The sequence below is a fragment of the Phalaenopsis equestris genome, unplaced genomic scaffold, assembly GCF_001263595.1.
Source record: "Phalaenopsis equestris unplaced genomic scaffold, ASM126359v1 Scaffold000084, whole genome shotgun sequence".
In the NCBI taxonomy this organism is placed as follows: Eukaryota; Viridiplantae; Streptophyta; class Magnoliopsida; order Asparagales; family Orchidaceae; genus Phalaenopsis; species Phalaenopsis equestris.
In genome coordinates, this window is record NW_018164526.1 from 999469 (window position 1) to 1018895 (window position 19427).

The 19427-nt window shown below is 35.7% G+C and overlaps 1 protein-coding gene across 2 annotated transcripts in view; it reads right to left on the reverse strand.

Annotated features, from left to right (window-relative positions):
- LOC110019861 (fructan 1-exohydrolase-like) overlaps positions 1–11964 on the reverse strand; it is a 20413-nt gene extending 8449 nt beyond the window's left edge. For both annotated transcript variants that reach the window (XR_002293488.1, XR_002293487.1), the window contains exon 1: positions 11547–11964. The gene's annotated coding sequence lies outside the window, so the exon portion shown is untranslated. The remainder of the gene's footprint in view (positions 1–11546) is intronic.
- Between the last annotated feature and the right edge of the window lie 7463 nt (positions 11965–19427).

Consider the following 19427-nt stretch of genomic DNA (forward strand, 5'->3'; position numbering starts at 1 on the left):
GGCGGCGGCAGAGAAGACGCGACGCTGCATCGTCCCGCAGCGCCGCTCGCCAGAGTTTCGCGGGCCTCCATTGATGCTAGCTTGCCCGCTTTCCTGTGCTCGTCGTTCCTTTGTGCCCAGCAACGCAAGGCTCCTCCTTCGCGCAGCTTCACGCCTTACGACTCAACAGCGGCGTGCGCTGTTTTACGCCCTGCGATGAACCGCGACATGTGGTTTGTGCTGATCGACGGCGTCTGAAATGACATTAGCGCGTTACTACGCTGCCGCCCTCGCCAGTGATAACCCCCCTCTTTCCAATATGTTTCCACAACGATACCATGACAATTTTGCACTTGACATTGAAACCATATTTCTCAAAAATGCTTCCCGTAAAAACGACAAATCTGCAATCTTTCTCACTGAGGCAGAGATTTCCACCCTAGCTGCGCCCTGCCGACTGTTCTTAGTAGGTAAGTTTCTTTATGGAAACCCTAAACTTGAACTAATTTGAAAGGACTTTAAGCAAATGAAGGTGAAAGGGGGTTGGAAGATCGGTAAATTGGATGGTCGCCACATTCTCAGTCAATTATCAAATGATGAAGACTATACTTATTTGTTTGCGAGAAGACTTCTTCGAATTGAAAATCAGGTGATGAAGGTGTTAAAATGGACGGCAGATTTTGACCTTCGTACTGAACCTCCTACAAGTCCTGTTTGACTGTGTTTCCCAGGTTTGAAGATCCACCTTTTTGATCAAGAGTTTCTCTTCGCTTTAGGGATGGTATACGGCAAACCCCTCAAAACTGACACGCCTACAGTGAATCTAACTCGATCTTCAGAAGCTAAAATTTTGATAGAAAGGGATATTACTTTACCTTTTTCGGGAGAAATATGGATTGACACACAACATCAGGGATTTTGACAACAAACAAAACTTGAACAAATACTACTTTATTGTACTCACTGTCGTATGTTTGGACATTCTCATTCTCAATGTTATCAGTTGCATCCAAATTTAAAACCTTCAAGTAAAAACGCTTCTGGATCTGCCCCACCTCATACCTGTCCCTCCTGAGCTCCTGAGTGCATTCCCCAAACTATTGAAACACCAATTGACACGATGCCACCTCCACCTCCCACTACCGGAGACAATACTCTCTCTGTTATTCCGACTGATATATTGAGATATGGTTTACTTGGGTCTGATAATCAGGATAGTATTGAAGCTCCACACCCCCAGGATGCTTCAGGTGTTGAAGAGACGTGCTTACCATCTCTCCATAATCAGAATGTTGTTACTGCTAGTCAGGAGCTGGGGGCCCATTCTCTCCTACATGCCCAATAATCCGTTGACCACACCGATCAGATGAGCCAGTCCTCGGATGAGGAATGACAAGTTTACATATCTAGAAAGAAAAAGAAGAATGGAAGCACACCCCAGCTTGGGAACTTAATGGATGATACCCTAGTAACTTTGGGTAATGGAACGACACTCAACAATTTGTTAGTTGTCTCTGGTCCTAGAACCAGAGGCAGAGGCAAGACCAAGTCATAATCGTATTAAAGATTCATTAGGAAGATTAATGAAATAGTTTTTAAATTACTTTTATATATGATTTGTAAATATGAATATGAACTCTATATTATTCGTAACATGAGTTAAAACGTTGTCAGTTGTTTAAAAAAAAAAGTAAATGATAATAATAATAATAATAATAATAATAATAATAATAATAATAATAATAATAATAATGAGGAGTTGCGTAATCGCAATTCACAACCATTAAATCTAAATAGGAGGCCTCATAAAAAAATAATATGACAAAAATTTGATATATTAAAATAAAACCAAGTCCACTACCTCTTCTAAAGTAGATCAGGGATAGTGACAACCCGAAATGAAGGAATAATGAGATCTTGCTCGGGTTTGCCATTATTTACCCCACCATCAACTTTAAGCTCAATGTGATAAATTTCAAGGACTTAATCACCTTTAAGCGTCTATAGAAAACCTCAAACCTCAAGTCTTAGAATCCACACTAAATTTGGGGAAAATCTTTGAGGAATGTCTTGCATACAATCCAATCTACCTTTAAAATATTTGACTAGGAATATCAAACATAAAAAAGTTCTCTTAAACAACGAGAGAGCTGCATCGAATTTTTGGAGCCAAAGAAAATCATTCATAATACAGTTATCCACAATAACAAAAAAAAATTTCAGAGCCCAAAACCATCATTAATAATGCAGTTACCTCTTCCATAACAAATTAAATTAAACTTCTAAGGGCTGTGAAAAATAAAAACATTGTCAAGTGGGTAACATACTAGCATTTCAAAAGGATGTATACTCTTCGTTGGGAAAATGACAACTCAGGTTTGAAAAACTATTCTAAAGGTATCCACGTAATTTTTATAAGAGCAACAAGCATGAACTCTCCTACTAGCAGGAAACAAGAGACTCCACATCCAACTACCAGGAAGGCATATTTTGTATTCAACCTGAATAGCCCAGTCAGAGCCATCCAGTTCATTTGCCATCCAGTTTATTTAGAAGCCTTATAAAAACAATAAGAAGGATTTTATGGTGGCACTACTAAGTGTGTGTATTAATTAGTAAGACAAAAAAACAAACCCATGCTCACCCCTTAGGCACTATCAATGATGTTGTTGATTACCTCCTCTAGCAACAAACCTGAGATGATATAACTATGAGATTTTAATTTCTTTAGTCATCATTTCCTCTACCATTATCCCTCTCGTGGAAAAATTTGAATTATGGAGGTCTACCTTGGAGTCTAAAGGCCGTCATTTGAGTAGAACTAAAACTGAATTCATGGAATGTAACTTTAGTAGTAGCTCTAATTACAGAAATGTAACTATGGTGATCAAATTATTAAAAGGTGTGAACGCTTTAGATATCTCGGGTCTATTGTTCAAAGTGATAGTGATATTGATGGGGATGCTATTAGTAGAATTCAAGTTGGTTGGTTGAAGTGGAGGAATGCTTCGGGCCTATTGTATGATAGAAAAGTACAGCTTAGACTGAAAGGAAAATTTTATAAGATGGTGGTAAGACTTGCAATGCGCTATGGTGTTGAATGTTGGCCTTTAAAATAGAAGCATAAAACTAAGTTAGGTGTTGCCGACATGAAGATGAGTGGTTGTACACTTAGAGACAAAAAGCAGAATGAATTTATTCGTGATAGGGTTGATGTAGCTCCAGTGATGAACAAAATTAGAAAGAGTCATCTTAGATAGTTTGGTCACATTAAAAGTCGACCATATGATGATCATATTAAAAGAGTAGATGTTTTAGATTCGACTTATGTTAAGAAAGGCAGGTTAGACTTAGGAAGGCTTACGCATATTGTATAAAAAAATAATCATAATTTATTAGAATTAAATGAAAACATGACACTAAATAGGACGCAATGGAGAAAAAGGATTCTTGTAGCTAACCAACTTAGTGGGATAAAGGTTTTGTTGTTGTTGTTGTGTCATTTCCCATACCATCCCTTTTAAGCATGTGTATGAATTTACTCTTTTAAAATGAAGTTGTTGCTACTATTATATGTGAATCACTTGGCCCATGATGACCAGCGTTATTGTTCTCTCACATTATTGAGAGAGTTAATTATCTCATAAGAGCATGCACCAATAAAAAATATGATCATAAAAGTTGAGCGGTACTTTTCAGAGCCCAAACTAGCACATGCCCAGACAACCTAAGATAATAAGACATTGACGTCTAACAAAAAATTTGCACATTCTGAATATCTTGCATACCCCCGAGCGCACTACATCACAGCTTGCAACCTATCACAAGTAAAAAATTGGAATATAGGATACTTCCAAGAGCTTGCATGTAATGCTCAATGTATTAAGCCCCATCTTGCAATACAAAAAACAAATGACTTAACAAGGGCTAAACATTGCAGTCCACTTGATGTAAAAATTGTAATATATGATACTTCAACCATCTTGCATGTGATGCTCAATGTATTAAGCCCCATCCTGCAATAAAAAAAACAAATGACTTAACAAGGAGCGCCATCCTGCAATAAAAAAAACAAATGACTTAACAAGGTCTAAAAATCGTTGTCCATTTGGTAACCATACTAGCTGTTGAATCCAAACTTGTCTTTTGGAATACATGCCCCGAGAGTGAGAGTTGAGAGGAGAGGAGAGTGAAAGAGTAGAGAAAGAGTGAAAAATCCCTTCATGTCCCAACCTCATACTTATAGGGGTCTAAAATATAGTTGTAGTTATAATAACTGAATCAATATGTCTGTCTAGTGAAAAATACATTATAATACAAAAGAAATATAATGTCAATCAACCGCCAGATGCTTCAATTTTGGCTAATTGGTCATGTCAATCAACCGCATACATCTGATAGATTATGCTGAGGAAACGGTGATCAATCAAAGGAAATTGACCGATTTCGATAAGTGGTCCGTCGGCTGATATGTATGTCAGCCGATGGATCTCTCGATCGATTTCTCTGTGTAGTCAGTCGACTGCTTGGCAAGTCGACATCCCGCATTTTAGCTTGGAACTTTGATCGCTTGGGTATCCATTCCTCGTCGCTCAATCCCTGAGCTTCGTGTTGGTATTTTTATTGTATACACTAGCATTTCAAAAACATGAATTCCCTTCAAAGAAGACAAAAATCTGGTTTGAAGAATTTCTTCAATGATATGCATGTAATTTTTATAAGAATAATAAGTGAGAATATGGTAACCAAGCACAGAAGAAGAGACTGAATATCCAACTACTAGGGAGAAAAGCAACTCCTTCGAAATGATGCAATTATGCACAAAAATCTGCTCAACAAACATATTCAGTTACGAGGCCTTGTAAAAAAAAACAACAATCATTTGATAGTTGGAACTGCACCGGTTGCTTGAGGAGAGAATACCCCTGCATTCCAGAATGCAATTGCCTAACAACAGATCCTCTCTCTCTCTCTCATCCTTTTATTCTTTTCTTTTTTTTTCCTTAGTTATTGCAAGGGAATGGCAGAGCCACAAATTTGATGCGATCAACAACACTTAATCATATGCTTCTCTTTTATAGGCAGACATTTTGCACCATAAAACATTGCAGGTCCCAGCACCATATTATAAAATTTTCCTTTCATGTCTAAGTGTTATTTTTCTATCACACAACAGACCCAATGCACTCCTCCACTTCAGCCATACAACTTGAATTCTGCTAATAACATCACCATCACTTTGAACAATAAACCCTAGATATCCAAAATATTCACTCCTTAATAATTTGATCCACTATTGTTACAACGCTGCCACTAGATCTACTACTACTAAAATTATATTCCATGTATTCAGTTTTATATTACTCAAACGAATGCCTTTAGACTGTAAAGTAGAACTCCATATATTAAGTTTTTTCTGACTCTTTCTCTAGTCTTTTTCACAAGAAAAATATCATCAACGAAAAGCATACACGAAGGCACATCCTCCTGCAACTATCCAGTGAAAGCAACCATAACTTAAGCAAAAATATATGGGCTTAAAGCTAATCCCTGATGTAATTTAACTCCAATGGAAAAATACTTGGCTAATTTTCCTTGTGTTGGAACAAAGGTAACAATTCTAGTAAACATATCTTTAATGACTTGAATATAAGCAATATCAACACCTTTCTTTTCTAAAAGGTACCAAAATACTTGATTCATCAAACCTCTAAATAAATGTATAGCCTCCATGGTAGACTTGCCTAACTAATATGTTTTCCAAAAACAAATAAATAAATTTGTAAAAATATTCATATCTTAATCAAATATGTCAAATATGTTTTATTTCAAATCAAAACATAAACAAAAGAAAAAAAAATGATCTCCAATTACCACTAAAGCCCTACAAATATATTCGTGAATGCTAATTATAATGTTCAAAGAGACTGATACTTGTTCTCAATTTAATGGAACGTAATGGAATGGAATAGGAGAATGAAGAAATAATGAAACATATAAAAATGTATTCATCATTATCACCAATTTGGCGACCCCAAAGATTGTATAACTAAGAAGAAACAAAAAATATATTTCTGATGAACAAGCTCAGCATCAGCAAAAAAATGTCAAAAAAGAAGGCAACCCTCAAAAAGGTAACAAACTTACCATGGGATTAATACAAAGCAAAAGGATTGCATCAGTTCCATACGGAATTCAAAACCTTACCATGGGATTAATGCTTGAATAATCTAATCTATAGGAAAGAAAAAGTGCACAAAACTGGAAAAAAAAGGATCTCCCTATGGAATTATGCAATATGCTTGGGTTTAAAATGATCAAAATCACAGATAACAATGAATTCACATTATTTTTCATCAAATTCTCAATAGTTTGATGGTGTCACATGTAAGTACATCGGTTCGGTAGTTCAAAAAAATCACATGGTAGTCAATTTGTAAATATCAATGTTTCGGGTGGTCTATATATAATTATCCCAAAATCAAAATAACTGATAATTGTGAATTCACATTAATAAAGGAAATAACAAGAAAATACTTACATGCAAAACCCAAAAAAAAAAACCAGGGCCACAAACCCTACTCTGAAGAGAATTACAATAAATAAAAAACGAAAAAAATGCATCTTTGACAGTCTGGTTCTTGAGATACAGGAAAAAGTAGTTTAGTTCTAACATAGCGGCTAATCTAGCTAATTTAATCATAATTTGCTATTGTGAAAAAATAGCTCGAAATTTTTATAGCGAGGAGTTTTAATGGAGAGTTTCCACCACAAAAATGCTGCAAAAGATTCCATGACTTTGTCCATTAGGAATAATGACAAACAAGAAACCCAAAATAAGCTAGAGAAAGGATAGGGGTTGACATATAAACGAAGAAAATAAATCACATTCCCATACCTCCAGTGACTGGCCCTCTACATTCCCATCTGAAAATGTAATAAAGGATACTTCCCTAAAACAGGTGATGCACGATATTAAGCATTTCAGCCCATCTTGCAAATTTGCACTTTTAAAAAAAGCATACAAAAATGAAAATTATCATATGATTTGGTCAAAGCCAAAACATCAACCCGAACCAAAAAAAGTCCAGTTGAAGGTTCTGTTTCAAAATGTTTTTCTTATTTTTTATTTTTTATTTTTTAAATCTCAATATTCAGTTTTCGCTTTGATTTGAATTTTCATTTAACCGAACAAACCAAAAGTTTGAATTTAAATGGAAGATTCATTAAATTAAATTGACATTATACATGTAAGATAGGTAATTATTGATGTTTGCTCATCACCGAAACCCAACTAACAACTAGACTTTAATTCATTCATAACCAAACTATTTAGACCAAATGAAATTTAGGTTTGGTCGGTTTGCTTTCATCAAAACTTTGATTGGTTCGGTTATTCAAATTTCAGATTTCGGTTGCAATCGGTTTGATAAGTATAAAAATTGATCCATCACAACCAACCGAATGCTCGCCTATGGCCTCTTTTTTGTAGAAAAGCAAAATAAACTAAATTCAATCAAGGGCTGTGCAACAAAAACATCACTGCCCAGCAAGCAACATACTAATATGTCAAGAAAATATATTTTTCTGTGCAATTGAAAACAAAATCGGTACACGACAATTTTATTCAAAGTTTTGCAGATAAGTATATATAAGAGTGACAAGTTTGAATCCACTAACGATGCAGGGAATAAGAGAGAGCATGCAACTACTCAAAATAAAAACAACACTTTGGAAATGGTGTAAAAAGGAACAATACATTTACTACTTGCAACTGAGTAGCCCAATCAGGGTTACAACCATAAAATCTAGTTAGGAGGCCTCATCAAAATAACGACAAAAAAATTTGATATGTTAATACGCAAGAATTTTCTGGTATGATGTAAATTTTCCTACAAAAATTGATGGGCGGCGCTGCATCTGATTGCCCAAAGAGAGGATCCCGGCCATCCATGAAGCAATTCCCAAGCAACATAAAAATCTCCGTCCCTCTCCCTTGCGATGTAAATACATAATAATTGTGTGATATGTATGTATATTTACCTAAGAAATTGATGGGTGACACTGCACCTGAAGGGTGACACTCCACCTGATGCTTGAAGAGAGGATCCCTATGCCATTTATTATGCAATTGTCAAGCATTAAGGGTCTGTTTGGGGCAACTTTAGCTGTTCAAAAAGCTACAGTGGCTATTACAAATTTATTTTATTTTCAAAAAAAGTAGACCGCAACTTTTTAGCAGTCCTCACACTCTAACAACTCAAGTTGAAAAACACACGTTCCAACCATAGAATTTTTCATGAAGCAGCAAAAAAATAGTCTCTCAAACAGAGTCGTGCAGATGGTCTGAATTGCAAAGCAGTTAGAAAGCTGCTTGAAAGAAACCCTAAATCTCTCATCTGAGGAGGAGGATGAGTAGCCGAATTACAATTCCAACAATCAAATCAAGTTAATAGGCCTCATCAAGACTATTGATATAAAATTGTTATCATAAAAAATAATGATGGAAAAATTGATATGTTAATACATAAGAACTGTGTGGCCTATAGGTAAATTTTCCTAAATAAAAATTGATGGATGGCATTGCATCAGTTCCCTTCATGCAGTTGCCTAACATTAAATCTCTTTCTCTCTCTCTCTCTCTCTCTCCATGTACATATATATAAATATATAAACATAAGATTTAAGTGGTATGTATGCAAATTTCCGTACAAAAATGATGGGCGACAATGCATCGGTTGCCTAAAGAAAGTATCCCTCGGCCATCCATGACGCAAATGCCTCGCATCAAATCTTTGAAGGTCTCTCTTTCTCATATGTAAATACATAAAAATTGTGTGCTACGTATGTAAATTTCCCTAAAAAAATTGATGGGCGGCACATCGGCACATCATCGGTAGAAGATTTCTTGACCATCCATGATGCAATTGCTTAACATCTCTCTCTTACTATGTCTTATATATATATATATATATGATGAGCATCACAATTAAAATTCACAACCATCACATTTATGATTTGTTTGGGTCAGCTGCAGCTTATTGAATAATCTGCTAATAAGTTGATAAAAAATAATCTGCTGATAAGTTATGTGGTACCTATTACAAATTTTTATTTTTTTTTTGGAAAAACCAGACCGCTGTCAGAAAACTGTCACCTCACCGCACCTAGATAGGTGCAGTGTGAAAACACTGTTTTCAGCATTTTCAAAACTAATAAGCTGTCAAAATGCAATTTACCCAAACAGTTGAGGTGCATTTTCAAAACGCCACCGCACCAAATAAGCTACCCCAAACGGGCCCAGAAGGCCTTATAAAAAATGACATAAGAAAATTGATATGTTAATACATGAGAATTGTGTGCTATGTACGTAAATTTTTCTAAAAAAACTATTGCCTAAAGAAGGATCTCGACCATCCATGATGCAGTTGTCAAACATCAAATCTCTCTCTCTCTCTCTCTCTCTCTCACACACACACACACATGTAATACATAATAATTGTGTGGTATGTATGTAAATTTTTCTAAAATTTGATGGGTGACAATGCATCTATTGCCTGAAGAGAGGTTCCCTTAGTCATCCTTGTAATTGCTTACCATCAGATCTCTCTCCCTCTCTCTCTCTCTCTATGAATATCTATGTGGGTGTGTGGGAATGATGATGATGATGATGAGTAGCCCAATCGCAATAATTCTAACCATAATTATATATGGATGATTATGACTAACCTGATCAAAATTAGTTAGGAGGCTTCGTCAGTGATAATGACATAAAAAATTTTGATATCTTAACACAAAAGAAATGTGTGATAGTATGTAAACTTCTCTTAGAAAATTGATGGGTGGTACTATATATATATATGTATAATACATAAGAATTGTATTGTATGTATGTAAATTTCCATGAAAGTTTGATGGATGGCACTGCATCGGTTACCTGAAGAGGCGATCCCTGAGCAATCTATGTGTAGCTGTGTAACACCTGATCTTTCTCTCCATCAATGTTGATGTAGATTATTATGATGAGTATTCCAATCACAACTCACAACCAACAAATCTAGTAAGAAGACCTCCTCAAGAATAAGGAGATAAAAAAGGGATACGCTGATACATGAGAACTGTGTGCTCTGTATGTAAATTTCCCAGAATAGAAAATCCACAGCCATCCATGATGCAATTGCCCTGCATTGATTCTAAAAATAGTATCCCCCAGCCATCCATGATGGCATTCCCTAACATCAAATCTCTAAATCTCTCTCTTTCTTCTAAATCTAGATTGATAAGAATTGTGTGGTATTCCTGTCAATTTCCCTAAAAAAATTATGGGTGGCATTGCATCGGTTGCCTGAAAAGAGGAACCCTCGGTCATCCATGATGCAATTGCCTAACATTAAATCTTGCAACCTTTCTCTCTCTCTCTCTCTCTCTCTCTCTCGTAAGAATTGAATGCTAAATATGTAGCACTGCATAGGTTATCTGAAGTGAGGATCACCCGCTCATCCATAATGCAATTGCCTGATATCAAATCTAGGATTTAGGGTTTAGAATTTTAGGGCTTAGGGTACCCTCTCTTCAGGCGATCCTGTCGCTGCCTTCCAAGTTAGCCCTATTGCGACTGTATCGCGAGAAAAAATATTGCATACATACACCACATACAGAGATCATTGAATTCTCATATTAATTTACATGGCCCACATCGAAACTCCACTTTTTGCATTTACACATCTCAATTTATAAAGTACTATCCATGTAAATATTAATTTTTTACGGGTTACAAATGCAAATATAAAAGAATTGAGCGACATAAATATGTATATTAATAATAAAAATAATATCACGACTGGAAAATATTTACGTATATATACCTAATATGTAAACTTCAATTCTTACATATATTCCAAAGTATCTATGCAACGAGCACATCACTTTTTAAAAATTAAATTATTAAGATTTTTTATGTAATATGAAAAATTAAGTGATATAAATATACAAAATAAAATTTACATTCTTAGATATATAAATACATAAGAATTAGCTGGTATGTATAAAATTGCCCCTTATTTTTAATGAACCAAATTATATATATATATATATATCCTCTACAAGCAGCAATATGAGGCATGAGGCATAAACCTAGGCATTTGGCAATTAAAAAAAAAACACATCAAGTTTTGTGAAACACTAATAGATTACTTGGATTTAGAGTCTATTTGAGGCAACTGCAGCCTAATGAAAAACTACTGCGCAACAGCTGTGCCAGGAAGCTGTTGCGTAGGAGCCGACTATTTGCTTGCTTTTATAATTTTACAATAGTTGTGTTGCAATTGTTTTTGAATAAATAATATTTTTTGTCCCTGTAGTATAGTGTTTATGTTTGAACTGGTCATGCTAGCCCATGTCAAACTTGAAAACAAGTATCCAAGAAACATTACAACATAAAAATATAAATCTCACTAAACAATGAGTAACACAACAATCAAATTAAAAAAAAGAACAACTAAAATAACAATTAATAATATAAAATTTTTAGTCGTTCTACATCTAGTGACTGAGAGATTACCACTCACCTGTGGGAGGTCGCAGGTAGCATTCCGACGGCCTAATCGGTCGATCTACAGAACGTCGAGGAGGTGTTGGAAGATAGTCTAATATTGGTGGCTCAGTATACTGTAGAAAGGACAGTGAATCGAGTTATTGAAGGGAGGAGTCAGCTCAAAATTAAAATAAACTAGCTCAAATCTAATTATTTGGAACCATTCCACCTCGAAATTGGCCTGTAACTCATTATATATATATACATACTTTTTAAAAATAATAAAAAAAAAATACTACGAACTGCTCTGGAGTTAGTTTGAGCACGATCCATGTATGGCTCAAAATTGGCTCAAAAAAAATTGCGGCAAAATTTTCGGCTCATAGTTGGACTCATTTATTTCAATCCGATCTCGATTTGAATTTTGATCTGAGCCAAAATTCAAATCGATTAGCGAGGTAGCAGGGTAAGCTTTATGGTAGATTTTCAATATAATATTTCATACATGTTTACGAAGATGGAGCAGCCCAGGGCTATGGGGACCATTTGGAAGGTTGGTGAACGATAAAGCCGTGTACTTTTATTTATTTAATTATTTGTTATTATTGTTATTATTTTGGAGGGATAAAGCGGTGTCCTTTTTTTTCTTTGGGTGGGGAATAAAGCCGTGTCCTATTAAACACTTATTGGCAATGCTTAAAACATTGCATCCTTTGTGAAGCCTTATAAATTTATGTATTGGCATTTTCGTCTATTTCTTTTTTTCTCCCACACCATACCCTCTCTCTCTCTCTCTCTCTCTCTCTCCAATGCATCAGGTAGCATCTTCTTCTTCTACATCCTTTTTTATTTTTAATTTTGAGCAATTAACGCTCTCCAAGCGAAATTAACAGCCCCACTTGCACATTTTAATTTCTTCAAGTTATGTACTGAAGTAAAACTAATCATCATTGTCTCATGCATAACAAAACACAACAAAAACAAACAAATGGCTTGCAAGAGCTGCGCAACATTAACATCGTTGCCCAAATGGTAACATACTAGCAATTCAAACACAAGTATTCTCTACCAAAATGAGTAAGATCTGATTTGAAGAAAGTTACGAGGCCCGCACAAAAATAACAACAAACATTAGATGGGTGGCACTGCATTGGTTGCCTGAGCAGAGAGAGTCCCACAGCCTTCCATGATGCAGTTGCCTAACATCATAACCTCTCTCTCTCTCTCTCTCTCTCTCTCCAATGCATGTAGCATCTTCTTCTTCTACTACTTCCTTTTTTATTTTTATTTTTATTTTTTCTTTTTTGAGAGGGAACGCAGAGGCATAAATTTGCTGCAGTATAGCATTACTCCTCTTTCTTACTTGCACAGTAGACCACGAACTGTAAGATGGGAAAACATAATAATCATAGCCTTCCAGTTGCCTTGAAAACAATAAAACTCAATTATACATGATGGCCCCAACAACTTGGAACTCAGTTTTCAAAAATGAAAAGAAATTTCAATTGAGAAAAAGAAGGATAAAATAAAAATCTAAACATGAAATGGCTGGCATTTTTCAGAAGCCAATGACACTTATCCATTTATGTGAGCTAATTTGAGCGTAGCATTAATTTAATAATAAGAAATGGTCGTCACAATAATCTTCAATGCTGCCATTGCCACATTCCAAATGCTAAATGTGAATAAAAATTTTGACAAAAAACTAGGCATGAATATTTTAAATCATTACATCAATGCTAGAACGTCCCTTGGAAGCAACATGATGTGCGGCCTGAATATGACAAGTGTGCAAGAGACGGTGCACCAACGCTCGTATGTAGTGTTAAATAATTAAAAGTGGTCAACATTCTAGTATATCAAAAACATATACTCTTCTGTGAAAGTAAAATAAATTCAGTAAATGAAATAAAAAAAACAAGGTTTAACTGGGTAGCAGCCCAATCACAGTTCACAAAGATCAAATCAAGTAAGAGGCCTCAATAAGAATAATGACACAAAAAATGACATGTTAATACATAATAATTGTGTGCCATGCAAGTAAATTTCTCTAAAAATACTGAGAGGGGCACTGCATCGATTGCCTAAAGAGAGGAATGCAGTTGCCAAACATCTCTCTCTCTCGTGCATGCAAATAGATAATAATGTATGAATGAAAATTACCCGTAAAAAAAAATTATGAGTGCCGCAACAATGTTTAACCAAAGAGAGAATCCCTTGGTCATCCATGATGCAATAGTTGTTAGAAACGGTGGAGCCCGGTCCACCATGCTTGGGCGGCTACTTTGCTTTGGAGAGTCACACCTCTTCACAAATAACCACACCCGCCTTACTCTTTTGTGAAGTGAAGCATCTCTTCGCTCCCTCCTGTTCATGATAAAAGCTTCGGATGACTCTCCTTGGGTTTTGTAGTAACGCTTTGAAATCTTCTTCGGTTTCCTTGGGATAGAGGAAGGTTTCCTCGGGGCAAAGGGAGAGAAGTGCAAGGAGGAGCAGTTCCTTATAGCAGAAAGATCATTTAGAAGGAAGAAGGAAGAAGGAGAAGGAGATTGTTCTCTCTAGGCTTCTTCTTGGTGGCTCGTGGCGGAAAAGAAATTGAATTTATTTCTCTTGTAAGTTTGTCTTCAGAAAAGAAATTGAGTTTATTTATCTTGTAAGTTTGTCTTCTTCGGTGTATCTCGGTGTAGAGTTTTCATCGGTGTATCTCGGTATAGAGAGAGAAGAACAGAGAGAGAAGAAGAGAGAGCAATGAAGAGTGAGAGATTCCTCTTGTAAGTCGAGGTGATCGACTGGTGTAAATTCCTCAAGTAATAAAATCTTCTGCAACTCCGTGGACGTAGGCAATTTACCGAACCACGTAAATCTGTGTTCCACTGTGTTGTTCTTTTCTTGTGTGATTTTTTTCATTCTATTTTTCACTTCGTCGATCGTTCTCCTGTTTGATTTATATATATACTACATCAACTGGTATATCTAGATCTCGCAACAACAACAATAGTCTAACATAAAATCCCTCTCTGTTGTACGTTAATAAATAAAAAATGTACATGTAAGTAGAATTTTCCTAAAACAATTGTTAGGTGGCACTGCATCGGTTGCCTAAAGAGAGGATCCCTGACCATCCATGATGCAGTTGCATAACATCTCTCTCTCTCTCTCTCTCTCTCTCTCTCCTTTATATGTAAATACATAAGAATTGTGTTGTTTGAATTTAAATTTTCCAAGGAAATTGATAGATGGCACCACATTGGTTGTCTGATGAGAGGATCCCACAGTCATCCATGATGTAGTTGCTTAACTCAGATCTCTCTACCCACACACACATATAGGGATGATGCTGATGATTAATATTGAGTAGCCCAATCACAACTCACAACTCACAACTCACAACTCACAACCATCAAATCTAGTTATGAAATCTCATCAAGAATAATGACTAAAAATTTGATATGTTAATCCATTTATAAAAATTGTGGTATGTACGTAAATTTACCTAAAAAATGATGTGTAGAACCACATCAGTTGCCTGAAGAATCTCTCCGCCATCCATAATGCATTTGCCTACGTCAAATATCCAAATCTCTCTCTCTCTCTCTCTTGTATGTCAATCAATAAATTGTGTGGTATGTATGTAAATTTCCCTGAAAGACGAGGATCCCCAACCATCCATGATGAAATTGAGTTGCTTAACATCAAATGTCTCTCTCATGTAAACATGCGGGCTAGAAAATTCGCGGCGATAGAGTAATGAATTATAGTCCTAGGGTTGCACGAGAATTCAACACACACTCAAATAAAAGTTTGCTAGATTCAACATTCGTTTGGTAGTGACATCAGAGCTTCCTTCAATCAGACGACATTTGATGAACATTTTAATGCCTTAAAGATGTCAAAATTCAACAATCTTGAGCTCACCCAATTCATCTTGTCGAGACGTTAAATTCAACTATAAGTTTGACCTTCTAATATGTCTGAAAAGCTTCCAATAGTGGTTTAATGGCATGATCTGAGCTAGATTTAACTAAGATTGAACTAATTTTGATATCATTGGGTTTGTGCCATCAAGCTGGTCAGTTTGACCATAGTTTGACAAAATCAGAGCTTTGGATGACTCTTTGGATGACTCTTAAATGAAGTTTACATGTTTCTTACACAAAAGATTGCCTCGAGATTCATGTAGGATGATGAGAATTTGTTGATGGCGTATTTTATATATATATATATATATATATATATATATATTCACGTAGGATGATGAGAATTTGTTGATGGCGTATTATATATATATATATATTACTTAAAAAAGAAATAGGTATTTGGCAGAGGCCCAAATATCGATTTCCCATGCGCACAGTGAACCCCGCCAATCAACAGACATATATTACTTAAAAAGGAAATAGATATTTGACAGGAGGCCCGATACCGATTTCCCATGCGCACAGTGAACCCCACCAATCAACATACATATATTACTTAAAAAGGAAATAGGTATTTGACTGAGGCCCGATACCGATTTCCCATGCGCACAGTGAACCCCACCAATCAGAGGCCACGGCTTGCAGCAAAAATATATACACACACACATCCATCCATGCATACAAGGTCCAATGGATAATAATGATTAGTAGCCAGATCACAATTCAAAACCATCAAATCTAGTTAAGAGGCCTCATCAAAAACAATGACAAAAAGATTTGATAAGTTAAAACATAACTTAGTTTACAAATCCTCTAAGTAGATCAGAGACAACGACAACACGAGATGAAAAAATCAAGAGATCTTGATCAAATTTGTCATCATTTACCCCACCATCAGCATTAAACTCAAGGCTATAAATTTCATAACCAAAATTTACGTTTACTACTATACACAAAATATTTATTGGGAGGGATAATAAATCATATGGACCGGCACCTATAAGAAAACTTGAACCACAGATTTTAAAGTCCTCTCCAAATGATAGTGAAATCTTTCGATGGTGTTTTATCCACAATCAAATCTATCTTATAAAAACTTGATTGGGAATATTAAACACAAAAAATTCTCTAAACAAAGAAGCTAGGGCATCGACTTTTCGGAGCCCAAAAACATCATTCATAATACAGTTACCCCTTCCAAAACAAAAAATTAAGCTTCTATGGGCTGTGAAACTTAAACATCATTGCCAAGTCGGTAACATACTAGCATTTCAAAAGCATGCATACTCTACTCTGTGAAATGACAAATCAGGTCTGAAAAACATTTCAAAAGGTATCCCCGTAGTTTTTTATAAGAGCAATAAACATGAATTCGCTTACTAAGCAGGAAAGAAGAGACCCAAAAACTAGGAAAAAAAGCAACACCTTGGAAATGGTAAAATTTAAAACAACACATTTTGTTTTCAAATTAAATAGCCCAAACAGAACCACCCTGTTCATTTAGAAGCCTAAGAAAAAATAATAACAAGGATTTAACGGTGGCATAACTATGGGTTGTGCATTATTCCGTCAAAACCAAAAAAACCAAACCAAACTGAAGAAGTTTGGTTTATTTGGTTCAGTTTCAAAATGCATTTTGGTTTTTGTCATATAAAATCTCAATGTTTGCATTTCTGTTATTGATTCGGTTTGGATTCATGAAATTGAAACAAAATTATACAAGTTAAAATATGCAATTCATGGTATATGTTCATAATCAAACAATAATCAACAACAAAATTTCTTTTTCACAACCAAACCGTTTAAGCCAAAATTAAATTTCAGTTTGGTTGGTTCAGTTTTATTAAAATTTGATTGGTTTAATTTTTCGGAATTTAATTACAATCGGTTCAACCATTTTTATAACCGATTCATCCAAACCAAACAAATGCTCACCCCTAAGCACTATGAATGATGTTGTTGATTACCTCCTCTGGCCAAGTAGACATCAATAGACAACAAACCTGAGATGATAAAACTATGAGATCATTATTTGCTCTACCATCCCTTTTAAGCTGAGTAAGAATTTACTCTTTTAAAATAAGTTCATTCCTATTATAAGCGAATCTCTTAGATCTTGACGACTAGCCTTAATTGTTACTCCCTCATATTAATGAGAGAGGTAATTATCTCATAAGAGCTTGCACCTATAAAAAATCTAATTAAAATGGAAGAGTGGGAATTTTCAGAGCCCAAACAACCACAAAAGTAAAACATGCACGTCTCAAAAACTATTTGCCCGATCTGAATATCATACTTCTCCCAACCGCACAACATCACACCTTGCCACCTATCCCGAGTAAAAATGTAATATAGGATACTTCCGCAATATTGCACGTGATGCTCAATATACTAAGCCCCATTCTGCGCCTCTGCATTTCTTCAAGTTATGTACAGAAAGAAAACTAATCATCATTGTCTCTTCCATAACAGCACAAAACAAAAAACAATTGAATTAACAAGGGCTAAACATCGTTGCCCATTTGGTTACCATACTAGCATTTCAAAAATATGTATTCCCCTTGAAAATAAAAAAAATCTGGATTGAAGAATTTATTCAATGATATGCATGTAATTTTTATAAGAGCAATAAGTGAGAATCTGGTAACCAAGCACAACAGAAGAGGCTCAATATCCAACTACTAGGAAGGAAATGATGCAATCATGCACATAAATCTGGTCAACAATCATACTCAGTTATGAGGCCTTATCAAAAAAACAACAAACATTTGATGGGTGGCATTGCATCGGTTGCTTAAGGAGAGAATAACCCAGCCATCCACGATGCAATTGCCTGACATCAGTTCTCTCTCTCTCTCATCAATCAAGAATGACAGAAATCAGGCAGCATAATTAGGAGTTTCCTTATTTAAATTGTTGTTAATTTCTCTCTCCTGATTTACCTCTCTTATTAATTGCACATATTCTTTCCTTATAGCTGATTGTACAGATTATTATTTATTGGAATGAAAGCAAACCAAAAAGGCATTCAGCCAATTTTCTAAAAAATTGTTCTCTCTCTCTCATCTTTTTCTTATTTTTTTTCTTATTTTATGCGAGGGAATGGCAGAGGCATAAATTTGATGCGAGAAATATAGCATTACTCTTCCTTATTTATTTACACGGTAGAACAGGGACTGAACAATGGGAAAACACAATAATTATAGCCTTCCCGTGGTACTTCTTGTGAAGCTATCAATGGAGAAAAAGAAGAACAAAATGAAAGTCTACACTTGACAATGGTTGATTTTCTGCACCTATCCATTTATATGTGAGCTTATTTGTGTAAGCATTAATCTGATAAGAAATGGACGTCAGAATAATCTCAACACAGCAGCGTTTTAATGTCAATCTCTAGCCAAAAAGCCAAATCAGTTGTCGGTGCAAGGAAAGCCCAACAGAATGAAAGCATACATATTGTAATCTAAAGCCTACTATAAAATCAATGCAATTGTATGGGGCTTCAAGCCGTGTGCTTGTAATTACCTACTAAGGTGAGAGCGAGATCTATAGAGTGCGGGCCACAAAGTCTATAAATATATTGTTTTTGTATTATTATTGGCAGTATTTTTGGGAGAGTTTGTTTAGCACAACCATCGGCATCCGTTTTCTCCCTTCAAGGTTTATATCCAAGAGTTTGTATGGTGCTTCGGCTGTATATATCTCCTGAAGTGGTGATTATGTTCCCTATCCCCTTCCACATCCTCCCCACGTCGCTCATGGTTGCCATATCTCACTGCAGGCACCCATAACAACATTTTGATTGTTGTTTTATGCAGTTCAAGCCACCGCTATCGCCTTCTCCTCCCTCCTCTTCACTTCCACCGCAGTTCCAGCCCTGCACCTTCACTGCCGCCGTTGTCTCTCCCTCGCCTCACTGTTTCAACCATTGTCCAGCCATCCATATCGCTGCATAATCCAAAAAACAGCACAACTTCGCCGCCCCCTACTCGCAGCTG